Source organism: Euprymna scolopes, chromosome 3, assembly GCF_053919585.1.
Source record: "Euprymna scolopes isolate OS-2025 chromosome 3, ASM5391958v1, whole genome shotgun sequence".
Lineage (NCBI taxonomy): Eukaryota > Metazoa > Mollusca > Cephalopoda > Sepiida > Sepiolidae > Euprymna > Euprymna scolopes.
In genome coordinates, this window is record NC_136484.1 from 18,751,280 (window position 1) to 18,765,504 (window position 14,225).

The following is a 14,225-nucleotide window of genomic DNA, read 5'->3' on the forward strand; positions in this document are numbered from 1 at the left end:
TACGTCTTAGTAATTAACCACTGAGGGAGGAACGCTTCCTTAGTCATAATCGACAACCTCTTTACAGTTGGTGATTCGAACAAAATATCGGTTTTGCAAACCTTTAATTGTTCCAAGAGTATATAGGATCTGCCTACCGCCCAACGTTTAGACTCATTCTTTGTCTATTAGCCAGGTGTAGAGATATCATTACAGAGACACCTCAGTGGCATATAAGTGCTTGGAAAATTATCCTGACTAGGAAAATGAACGTTCTCTCTCTTTATACGGTGGAGATTAAGTAAACTGTCTTAATACTTCGTTTCAAGTGACCACATTCAGCCGCTCTTGTTCTGATAGCTTAAGAGTACAGGTTTGATAGCATGTCTCACCACTGTTTTTGATTGGTATTACAGGCGCCATAACTCTAAAGTAGCACTACCAGCAGCAATTCTGTCAGCCGTTATATAATCTAGCGCACGGAAAAGAGGCTCTACACTTACATCGGTAGGGTTTCCCGAGGTCACATCCCCATAGAAGAAGGCATTATTAATAATCTACTTTTTAAACTTGAACTGGCATAAAAAAACACCGACTTTGCTTAACCCATTATATCCAAAACACAACTAAAATGCCACTACAAAAAAACAATAAGAACAAACCGGATGCCGACCTAAAAACAACACATTCCCCTCATTCATTGAGGCTAGCATTTACAAATATCCGACAGGTTAGAACCAAAACCGACGACACGGAATTTTTCTCCTAGTTAACTCCCATGATATCATACTAACTAACCTACACTCCACAATGTTCTTTAATAGTTCTGGCATGATTGGCTACCTCCAACCTACAGTAAGAAATTTGGTAAACATATACACTGACTATGAGATTATATTCTGACCACCAAGTTTTGCATGGGTTCGAATACCCTATATATTAAGTGTAATGTCTGTAGACCAAAAACTGTCACAGGAGTTTGATAGGCAAAATTATTTAAATAAATATATATACGTATACATAAATATATATAAAAAAGAGGTTTGTGTTTACTATAACCTTTTTATGCAAATATTACGCAAGTATAAATTTTGTAGAATATTTGCACGTAATAGTATTCTTAAGATTATCATTCCATAAGAAAATCGAAAAAACTAATAGGGAATTAATTAAAATGAATGTTTGAAAGAATAGGCAAATTAGCTAGATATTTTTCAGATGAATGCTATTCCATGACCAATATAACAAGTTGTATTTTATATTTAAATAAATAGAAAAAAACGGGTGTTTAATATGAATATCAATAAAAATTCATAGGAGTATAGATGACTGAAGTGAAATATTAAGTTAAAATAAACAAAATCGATAACGTTAAAAATGAAATCCAAAAAGTTATGTAAGCAAATAAAACAGAAAAATAACTTATTTAAATTTATTCAAAACTAATTTTTGTTCGCGAAAAGGAAATCCAACTTTTCAAGACTGTTTTGTTTTTAAATTATTATTACAAGTTGTTTAAATATTTAATAATACTTTTAGTACAAATTCGTTTTTATTTTTTGTGTGTGTATGTGTGTATATGTGTGTATATGTGTGTATATATGTATATATGTGTGTGGGGGGGTGACAACAAAATGCTTATCTAATCATCACTTGTTTCTTTGACTGAGAGCAAAGTGGTGCTGCACTTCATCTTTTTTTGCCCTTCTAGATAAATAATAACCTATCTATGAGTGTGCGAGAGGGGGATATAAAGAAAAGAAAAGGGCAGATATACAGGGTATAAAGTCTTTACAATTAAATTTGTGTGTGCGTGTTTTACGAATTATATAGATAGTGTATATATTTAATATATGTGTTCAGTACACATTCGTTCGTGTGTGTGTGTGTGTGTGTGTTATAACAACCTGCTTAAATAAGCTTGCCTTGGACTTTTGGCTGAGAGCCAGTTTCGGCAGTTGTGTAACTTGCTTTCCTTATTTTGTCCTTTAGTCCTCACATTCCATGCTCGATATTTCTGACAAAGAGGAAAGAATTACTCTTTTCTGGATCGGAATCTATTCCATCTAATATTTATCATTGGCAAGGTTTTGGATCTTGATGTACTATTTATTTTAGTTTTTACACGTAGAGGATTTATATCCTGTCTGGGAGCGATTACCATAAAATGTATCCGTTCCGATATTGGACTTCATCTTTTTTTGTTCTTCTAGCTAAATAGTAAAAACCTGTTTCAAAGTGTGCGAGAGGGGAAAAAGAGAGAAAATAAAGGCCATATAAAGTCTCTTTACACTTAAATTATTTTGGCTTTGTTTTGTTTTTTTTTTGGGGGGGGTAATTATGTGCTTTTTCTTGATGGGGGGGGTATTTATTTCTCTCCCACTACAAGAACTATGGCACCAAGGTCAGAAAGTGGGATTGAGAAAGTGCTCCCGAGGAGGAGCATTCTGACCCTCTCAGCATTCCCTGGTAAGCGATTAGTAATAAACTAACCCCTTCTCAAAAAAAAGGCAAAGTCTGTGAGCCTCCTAAAACTGCAGAAAACAAGCATTACACCGCAATCAACAGTGACATGGTCATTACAATAATGGTTTAAGCTCTGTTGGCCAATTTTATAAAGGATTCACTTTGCAGTTGTCTTTCAATCTAAAGGAGAGTTATTGTTAATTTAAAAAAAAAAATGCAATAAACATTGATTAAAACAAAAACAACCTTGTCAAGATATTTCACTGTCTTCGTAATATTTTTTACATTGTAAAGAAACTTCATGGACACCTTGTATATCATGAGTCGTCACAGAGCTGAATTTTAAACTTCATTTCTAAACTGTTGACGATTTATTTTCGAACGGAAACGCACACACGCACGCCGTATTTTCTCCATTCCTGTTCAGTTAAATAAAAAAAATACCGAACAAAATATGTACATTTCCACGCGTGACACATCAAGATTAAAAATGGACACTACGCTAAAAAAAAAAAACAGCAATAACATCATATAAGTTGTATAGTTTAATTAAGTTTTGCATGAGTCCAAGAAAGGTTCATATGATGTGTATGCAACGCGCGCCTATATATTTGCACGTAATCAATGAATGAACAACGCCCGCAAAACTTTCTGTCGCTAACGCCTCTTCAGTGTCGCGCCTCCTTAGTAAAGCTATCATCGCTCATTAACACACGTTGCGACTATGTTTTCCCCCAACTTTTATTGTTAGTTGGTTGCATTAATGTCAAACCTTTTTTATACATCAAGTATTAAATCTAACGTCATTATTATAAAATATAATCTGCAAGGCTTGTATAATCCGAATATATTAACAAGCTAGCAATCATCTCTATTTCTATAAAGCTACTTCAACAATTCGACTTGATAATAATAAGCTATCAAAACAGAAAGGGTTGCAACAAAAAGAGCGTAAATCGTCTAAAATAAAATGACAATCCAAAAAAGATAACGAAATATTTAAACGAAAATAAAAATCAAAAACAAGTGCTTGTTTTTGATTTTTTGGGGTTTTTTTTTATTGTTTTTGGTTGTTGATTTTTAGTACTAAAAGTTAGAAATAAAATCCTGTTTTGAAATGCTAAAAATGTCGGGCAGAAAGTAATTTCCCTGGTTTTATGTAAATTCGATTTAATTTACAAACTGCGTTTGTCTTTCGCGTGTCGGGAATTTTTATAGTCTTGCCAAACAACTTCAACGACTAATACAACTGCTTTTTGTTCTTCGACAACAACAATTGAAAGCACCTTGCCTACAACGACTTGTATCGCAACGCCTCTACGACTACCACGACTACGAACACTACAACTACTACTACTGCTACAAACACTACTACTACTATTACAACCACCTGCACAACGACTACCATCCGCGCTGGTGGTTGTGTTATTTGCCGAACTCGTAGTGGGGGTCGAGTGTTATACAGGTCCACCTCATCCTCTATCTCTCTCTTCCTCTTTAACCCTATCTGCATCTGAGGCTGTGTAAAGAACTAAAAAAAAAATTACCACCCAAAGACCCGCGGCTACCCGAAAAAACAACACAAAAAAAAACACTCGTTATTCCTCTTGCTTAAGAAACCGGAAACTCGTTAAAAAAAAAAACTTTAAAAAAAAAAAAAACCTTAAAATTAAAAAAAACTTACTAAACTAAGTAAAAAAAAAAGAAAGTAAAAAGCTGAGGATATATTTTTTACCTGGGATTATATTTGTTTCGACGATTCGGAGCCGTTTTCGGAATTTGGGTAAGTTGAAATCTTTTTTTTTCTTCTTTTTTTTTCACCCTCATTTTTAAGGAGGATGCAAATTTGCTTTAGTTATTTGACAGTTGCCTCACCATGGACATTTGTTCAAAAAAAAAAAAAAAAAAAGAATTGTCTGATTAGCATGTATCGATTATAAACATTTTTGGTACTTATGCAGATTAGGGACTGTACTAAAATAATAATGTTATCTAACAACCATTCTTAACATAGGCGGGAGTCGTTTTAGTAATTTGTCTATACTTGCACTTAAAAATTTAATAAGCAAAAGAAAGAAGTAAAAATCGAATTTCAAAATCTTATATAAAATAACACGGTCCGTATCCTGCTTAATAAGTACACACTTTTTTAACTAACCTGTTCAATTTTTAGAAAAGCGTTCACTTTGTGTGTAGGTAAAATCTAAAAAGACGTTCCTCTTCTAAATGTTCCTCAAGCGCTACATCTTTATATCATAAAAATAAAACTTTTTTTTTTAAATATGATTTGTTGACTTTTTAGCAGGGGGATTCAGTTTTCATGTAAGTTTAAACATTTTACGTTAAACAAAAATCAAAATTAAACAATTAGCTTCATATATATGAATTAACCTAAACAATCTATTTAAAAAGGATATTTTTAAAATTTTGAGCAAGGTTATTTTACGTTTAATTTACATAACTTATTCATATAAAAATTGAACCGGTAGGGTATATTTTTAATAAACAATCCAAATAATTATTGAAAGATGTTCTTTCTTATTGGACAGAACTTCAATGTGGAGACTACGTTAAACTTTCATAAAAAAATGAACCCTCTCCTAAAAGTTTAACAGTTTCTTCTTAAAAATCAACATCATTTCTATACTCGTTGTATTTTAATGGATAATAATTCGCTGCACTTATGCGGAGAAGGTACCGTACTCAACGTAATAAAAGTATTATTTAGAAACCCATCCCTAACATAGGGAAGGAGGTATTTTGTAAGTATTCTATACTTTCACCTAACAATTTAATAAACAAAAGCTTCTACAAAACTTGAGTTTAACTTGAAAATACTATTAAAAAAATAGCACGGTATCTTCTCTGCATAAGCACTTAATTAGAATAATAAAGATGATAAATGAACTAGCACATTTTTTAGAGAGTACCTGTCGTATATTTATTTGAGTACTTTGATGTTAATTATGTGCATTTTAAAGACAAAACGATGTTTGCAGTTACGCAGTCCTCTTAATTTTTTTTTTTTACGAATGTATTTTCTGACATTTGCATGACACGCCTTTTTTTATCCTCTGTTATTCTGTCTCCGTCACTGTCATTTCTTTATTCTTGTTTCCATCTTATTCTTTCACAAATTCGATCTATCTCTTATGGTGTGTGATTAGCCTTCATAAAAACGCCGCGAACTATTGGATTGGATACAATACAGGATTCAAATCCGATCAGATCTGGTGTGGTCAATCACTCACTAATAATGTCGATAACAATAGAAGCCGACTTTGTCACCTCCTTACGCGAACCTGAATAATGGGTGCAACAGTGCAACACTGCAACACTGCAACCCTGACTTGTGTTCAATTATTGGTATAATAAAAATCCGCATTATATGACGCTTTCTCTCTCTCTCTCTCTCTCTCTCTCTCTCTCTCTATATATATATATATATATATATATATATATATATATATATATATATAGTAATTTATAAAATATATATGGCGATTAAGCTACACTGAATATTCTGCGTTTCATCCAACTATAGGATTCGTCAGGCTCGAATCCTATAGTTGGATGAAACGCCGAATATTCAGTGTAGCTTAATCGCCATATATATTTTATAAATTACCAACTAGCTCTACCTACGTATTGAGCACTTTTGAAGTAAATACTTAAAGTTTACGCATAAATCTATACTTTCGTATATTAAATTTATGTGAATAAATGAAGTAGTTATATATATATATATAATACCTACAGACACTACTGTTTCAAGCTTACGCAATCATCAGTGTAAGATAACAATTCTTGGCGGTCACGAGATTCAAAGCCAGCCACAAAGCTACCGTCAACTCTATTTGCTAAGGCTTGCCATCGGACCACCAAATAATTACCATGAGAATGAAGGGAATTAATAAGTAATAAACGCTCAATTCGGGCTCAGACATTAAACAATCCAGCGTGTTCGAACGACGAAAGTCGTGAACGTTGAATAAGCGCTTGTTTACTGCCTCTTACTTCATATTTCACAGACAGCGTCCATCCGTTATTATTCTTAAAGAGGATTGATAATTACAGTTACGTAATCATTATTCTTTTATGCCAATACATTATATATAAATATATATCCTCTCTCTCTCTCTCTCTCTCTGCTCCCTAATTTCCATCTCAAGTTATTGCGATCATGATGACAAAAATATGAAAGCCACATGTTGACATACGCACAGCCACTGTTTATAAGCTCTAATCTCTAACAACGAGTTCTCTGCGCTCGTCATGTATAAGCAAACTAAAACTATCAAATAAAATACACGCACTTCTTGAAAGGTTTTCTTCTAGCATCCACGCATCAATATATAAGAGTATATGAATATTTAAGCAGATGTTATCAATTACACTAATTTTGCAGAAAACAACAATGATAGACATTTGCAATAAATGCACATATATAGAAAGAAGTACTGCCCTACTAGACATATACAGATGTAAGTATATATGATGCAATGGTTGCACGCACATGTTTTCGTTCTGGCTACACTATACCATCACGTTTACTAATAACGTTAATAAGACTATACATCTATTTAGCACTTCAGCTATGGATTAACTAGTAGAATAGACTGGACTTTCTAGCCTTGCTCGTGCAAATAAACTAAGGGTAGAAAGAATTCCGAAATAAAGCCATTTTTTTTTTTTTTAATTTAAACGCCGGCATTGTTTTCAGTTATCCTCGCATCATTTTATGCCACTGCATAAAAGTAATGCTGATTCAGATGTGCGGTTAGTTATTACGTTACTCTTGTTTAAGGTTCTGTGCAGGTAACCTAAAAAGATGATGTATTATCTATCTAGATTGTAAGACCACACACACACACACACACACACACACACACACACACACACATATATATAAATATACACACACAGTAGGACCCCGGGATACGGTGGCCCTAGGATACGGTCTTTAAGGTTATGATGTGGAATACGATGTTTTCCAGTCCTGGAGTTCTACTATATATATATATATATATATATATATATATATATATATACACCAATGCTCCTGTCCATTCTCAAAAGACAGCGGATACACATGTGAGGATAGCTGCGCGCGTAACTGTGAGGCAATGGTTGCGCAATCTCATCCACATCTCTCCTGAATCGGCACTGCTTGTGTCGAGTGGAAAAGAGAGGTCAATGATTGACTGGAAACCATGTCGAGATAAGCGGAGAGCACATGCAGCAGCACCGGGAATTCCCAAATTACCTCTCATCTTATTACTAATTAGTTGCTCAACATTGCTTAACTTCGGTGATCTTATGAGAGCCGGTGTGTCAACGTGATTATTCCGTGTTTGCGTGTGTGTGTGTGTGTGTGTGTGTGTGTACATTATATATATATATGATTAGTTTTTTTTGGGGGGGGGGAAGAAATCCAGCAGAGTGCTCGATTAAAAGGAAAATCCGAAAAATATTTATATTCTGTATTTTGTGTACAGAAAGTTGTTAGATGAGATGAATCATTGGTACCGTCGGTTTCAAGCCCGATGATTAGGACCGTTTTAGATATCTATATCACGCTCTCTTCAGAGATGAGTATTGGCTGAAGAGAGCTTGATAGGGATATCTAAAACGGTCTTAATTATCGGGTTTGAAACCGACGGTACCAAGGATTCATCTCATCTAACAACTTTCTGTACACAAAATACAAATGTATAAGAGCAAACAGTTAATAAAACATGTTTTATTTTATATATATATATATAAGCAGTGAAAGGTATATGTACTGTTATACGAATATGAGAAGACTCAGAAGGATAAATGGACGGAAATGCAAAATAGCACTAATAGAAAACAGGTGTAGATGATAGGATGTTATATAGATAGATATGTCTGCATGTTTGTCTAAAAGTATCTTTATTTGTCTTGTGGAAATCTGTGCGTCGATAATAATCTCCATCACATCGAAGTGTGATGGCAAGCGATATCATATGCACGCCTGTTTTAATAAATCCCGACTCTGCTAACCCTGTCACAAGTTTAAGGACTCCTAAGCGAGGTTTTTTTTTATTTGCACTAATACATCGATGTTACCGCGCTGAAATAACGATGTTACCGCGCTGAAATAATATTATAATTGAAATTAAATATACGTAGTGTGCGTCTTTTTTTGTTTGGTTTTGTTTCTGAACAACGTGGATTAATGTTTTTGCTCAGAATTATTTTCAAAAATTGATTTCTAATGTCGGTTTTCAAGGTTATCAAACTTTGACAGTTTTTCTCAAATCCTTTCATAATCTTTCAGATAATATAATGATGAATTAAAGTTCCTGCCCCTCTCCTTGTTATTTTTTCGCCATATCTGCTAGCATATATAACTTCAAATGCATAACGGCAAACTACGTATGCATATGGATGTACCTACAAACGTATATGTTTAAATTTAAAGATAAGATTTGTTTTGTAATCTAATGTGTATATATATATATATATATATATATATATATATATATATATATATATATATAATCAGAAGTAAACATTCCAAGCCAAAGATATATCACACTGATATTATTTTAAGCATCATGCGATATATAAATTAAATTACCGTTTTTTTCCTAATAGTAATAACATATTTATTCTTATGATTTTAAAGATTTTTATTTCCTCCCAACTTTTTTCTTTTTCAATACAAGTTTTTAAAAATCCCTAATTTTCTCTCTCTCTCTCTCTCTCTCTCTCTCTCTCTCTCCTTTTTGAGCAACACAAATCTGTCTCTGATGAGTCGTTTGGTGAATTTCCATCAATCACAGAAACACGTGTAAGACGTACGATACTAAAATTAAAATATGAATTTGATATAAACACATATTTTGCATAGAAGAGTTACTTCTGATATATATGTTCTGCAAGTCTAAATTCATTTTTATTGAGCTTAACTAATTCTGGCAATTTTGAAAAAAGTCATTGAATATATACATTAAAAGTAATATGTCTTTCTAAACATACGTGTGTGTGTGTGTGTGTAATCTACAGATAGCTATTTCATCGTGTCACGACTCTTCAGTGTTGCTAAACGTAGCCATTTCTTACTCTGCAAAATTTAATAATATAAATATAATATAAATATATATATATATATATATATATATATATATACATATATGGGTTTGTGTGACGAAACGGGCAACACAATTATATCAAGACATTTCCAATGAAATGAACTCCTGTTATTTAATTATAATGTTTTCAGATTTAAAATTAAAAAAAAAACAGACATGAGGGTGTTTTCAATTGTGATTCTTTGAAAACATCACAATATCATCTCAATTATGCAGAACTTCATTACTAATGACAAAATATTAATATAAAATTAGTTAATTTACTAGTATTGTCTTCTTATATCCGCTTTTAACGTTTCATATATATATATTTTATGTGACATTATGTAAATTCGTTTCCACAGTATTATCTATGCAAATATATGTCATAATACATGCACATAAACACGCTTATATACATATACGCGTGCATTCATGTACGTGTGTCCTCCACAGACTGTTTCAATTCATTAGTATTGCTAGACCAGCAATTTTTCCAAGTCTACAAGACCGTATATCTAAGCTAGTGTTTTTGTCGGCACTTCGGTATATTTATTAATTGGTTGTCTTGTTTAAGGAACCCTATATAGCATAAGGACTGTTATCTAAATGTGCATCGTAATTTCCCCAAAGTACGGTATATTTATATCTATATATCTATAAAAGTGAACGTGTCTGTCTGTGTCGGTGTACATTTCCCTACGCAATAACTCTGTCAATTTTCATTCTACAGACTCGAAATTTGATATATACTGAGATTTGATAAAATCTTTGTAATCCATTTCGGCTGTTAACGGGTCATGGTTCAACGATTTGACCAAACTCCTCCGTCAATTTTGGGTATAAACAATTGAAATTTTAGATATAGGTTTCTTGGACGTGGATCTAACTAAATAACTTGATTTTAGCCCAAAACAATGAATGTCATAATAAGGGTAAAACTTTTTTTAAAAATTGACCGCTTTTTTTTTTTTTTTTTTTTTTTTTGCTCAACATACACCTCCAAACACCCGGGCAACGCCGGTCTGAAATGCTAGTATTTTTTAGAAAAAAAATACATATTTAGAATTTGGATTATCTATACTCATACATTTACTAGTGGAACCTATTGTATTTTTATACGCTTTATGCAGGTTTCGTTGTTAATACAAAAAGTTGAATATATATTTTGGAGTTACTTTTATTTAGTCTAATACTTCCTTAAAAAGTAATCCGGTATGGACTAACATGAATGCATTGTATCACATCAGATACAGTCGAAATAAAGATATAAAATTCGTTTAATAATTTTTTTCACTTTTATGATTTTGTCACTATGTCGGTACATTTCCCTACATACATGTATAACCCGGATATAAGAGACCCTAATATAAGAGAAATGTTCTCTAAACCAAAATTGGAGCCTATGTTAATGTATAGTGTAACCCGGATATAAGAACCCCAGATATAAATATAATCCAGATATGAGAGCTGTAAGGACCTCGGAAGAAGTCTCTTATATCCGGGTTGAACTGTATATATATATATATATATATATATATATATATATATATATATATATATACGGGTTATTTAGCTTAAAAAGACTAGTGAATGTTTCGTTATTTCCGACTTTCTCGGGACCAATTTTCTATTCAGTTAGTTCGTGAATTCGCTATGAGGAAGTCACAAATACTGACTCCCGATTTCTAGATGTAAGCTAAATCAGACAAAATGTAACTGTTTTACTATTAAAAACTTTAGTATCAAAACAATATTCTCTCTCTCTTTATCTCTCTTTCTTTCTCTCTCTATCTATCTATATATAAGCAACTTTTAAGACAACCCCAAGCCTAATTTAGACAGTAAACTTTAATTTACAAAAGACTAAATATTATTTATTTAGAAACGAATGCTGAAACTACAGTCCTATTGAGCACATTTTAAATGATTATTTTATCTTTTTTTATATAATTTACATTTTGTTTTTATCTTTATTTGGAGTAGGGACCATAAATGTGTCCAGCATTTATCGGATGTGAGTGGGTGTTAGTTAAGTGGCATTAATTAAAATACATTTCGGGAAATCAACAATCTTTAAGCTCCTCATAGTACACCAATGTTTTCTGTGAATAAGTAAAGACCACTGTGATCCCCTTCCCCAACTCCCCCCATTGCCATTTTTATTGTTTTCTTTGTATAATTGGAACGGTACAAATACATTGAAATATAATAAAACAGTGTGGCCCTTTTTATGACTATCAAGTCCAAAAAACAGACCCCGCGATAATTCTGTATCTCTTTCGATCAAAATGAAATATACTTATTCAAATACTCTGGGTAATGTAGTTTAAGAATGTATCTTTTTATACGAGTTTGTTTCGGAAACTCTAGGAGGAGCTTTTTTTTAACAGATAGTAAGTTAAGCAAGTAGCAATACACCATCTACAATAAGTATGTATGTATTAGCGAAATATCGGACTTAAAAAAAGAACAGTAAATGAAAATGATTTTATAATTATATTCAACACTTCAAAGTTTTCAAATTCCCATCTAAATTTTACTTTAAAAACAAGTGTCTTCAAAAAGTGTGACCACCTTTTCCTTTAATATATGTATATGTAAATTTAATTCGAAAAAATATCCCTCTTCGAAAACAAAAATTGTTTATTTGAATAAAGTATACACTATTTTACTTTGTAATTTGCTTTATCTAGTATATTTCTGATTGACTTATATAAAAATATTTTGTAAGACTTCATACAACACAACTCATCCGCCTGTTATGTAATTTTTCTCATTGTTCTGATATATACATAAATATATATATATATATATATATATATATATATATATATATTAGTAAATAGGAGGTAAGTGTGATTAATGATATTATTTCTATGTTCCAATAATTAAAAGCTGCACCAACCTAGAACTGTGTACAATCGTTTCAGGGATGATATCAAGTTATTCATATCAAATCACTTTATCATAAGGAGTGGGTTGACACTAATTTATATAGAATCAGTTAGATTCTACATTACAAACGCTTAATATTATAAGAAAATATATAGAAAGAAATGGATATTTTATTACTATACTTGTAATAATTGCATGATCGCAAAAACGTGAACAAAGCGTTAAGAATATGCACATTCGCATCCATCATGTCTTATTGTTATACATATGTATGGCCGTCCGAGTAAGAAAAAACGGATGTTATTTAATAAAGAAGAAAATTAGCTATGAATGAAATGTGTATCACTAAACGGACACTCTATTATCGGAATATACTTATCAAATCACAAATTCTCATCACACCTATATATATATATATATATATATATATATATATATATATATATATATATATGTGTGTGTGTATGTGTGTGTGTTCTATACGGATATGTTTCTTTTTAAGGATGACCATGATTACATATCTCCGTTTTGTTATATATATTTTAGTTCATGAGATATAAGTAATAAAACAATATGAAAAATCCATATTATTCCATAGCAAAATCTTGGGGATAAAAAAGACTAACCCCCAATTTTGACGTCTCACTGGGAGGCATCGATGTTGATATTTTGCGAATTAGCAAGCACATATTTTATTAATAACTGTTCACGTTTAATGTATTTAGGATAAATTTAGTATTTATAAGATTATGATTTCATACCATATCTAGTAAAAGTTTATTTATATTAAAAGTAAATAAATAATAATCCCAAAGAATTAAGATCTGACAGAAAAATTAAATTAAAATTTAAAGAAGTATATTTTAAGGACTAATCTTCAATTGAAACAGTGAAATATACGTCTCAGATATAAATTGAACTTTATATCCATAAACAATCTAAGCATCTACTCCCAGTTCCAAAACAACATCCTCTATTCATAGGCCATAAGCTAACCACGAATACCTACATAATAAGTAGATTCAAACAACATAATAAGATTCAACAACTATGATAAATTAACATTTAAAAAGGATAATAAAAAAATTAATATAAAACGAAATATAATCTGGTTCACTCCGCCTCACAGCAAATTAAAGAAACAGCTTAGAAAAATATTCTTTAGGATAATAGATAAACTATTCACTAAAATTAATGTCATGTAAAATTATCAAGATTAATAATATTAAAAGTAGATAGAATTGTACGGATCATCTAAAATCAATGATTAGATAAACGAATAATAATATAATTAATAATTGTAACAGAAGTAACAATTATAGTATTATTTATGTTAGCCATAACAACTCGTGCATTTGAAGAAAAATAATTACAAATCAATGAATAAATTTTAGCGGAAAATATTATAGGAAAGCGACAATACATATAAATACCGACAATAAATATAGGAAAATAATTTAAATGTATGTATAATGATTATATGCTTATATGCATGAGTGAAACATGAAAAGAAAATAGCATTACACTTATATATATATATATATATATATATATATATATATATTACTGAAATAACAAGATCATTCTGAATTTGTATAAGCATATTGATTCAGCGATTGCCGGAAATTAACTGACGTAGAGGCAAAATAATGTTGCAATGAAAGGCTTAAAATGTTTATATAATCTTAAATATTTAAATACTTCCAAGAATATAGATATATATGTAACAAAAAGTCTATATTCCAAATTTCAAGATGTTGTTTATCTTTCCGTTTATTTCTG

General features: G+C 31.3%; 1 protein-coding gene across 3 annotated transcripts in view; it reads left to right on the forward strand.

Annotated features, from left to right (window-relative positions):
• Positions 1–1,893: 1,893 nt before the first annotated feature.
• LOC145253291 (neuronal calcium sensor 2-like) overlaps positions 1,894–14,225 on the forward strand; it is a 570,463-nt gene continuing 558,131 nt past the window's right edge. For all 3 annotated transcript variants that reach the window (XM_080112920.1, XM_080112923.1, XM_080112921.1), the window contains exon 1: positions 1,894–4,228. The gene's annotated coding sequence lies outside the window, so the exon portion shown is untranslated. The remainder of the gene's footprint in view (positions 4,229–14,225) is intronic.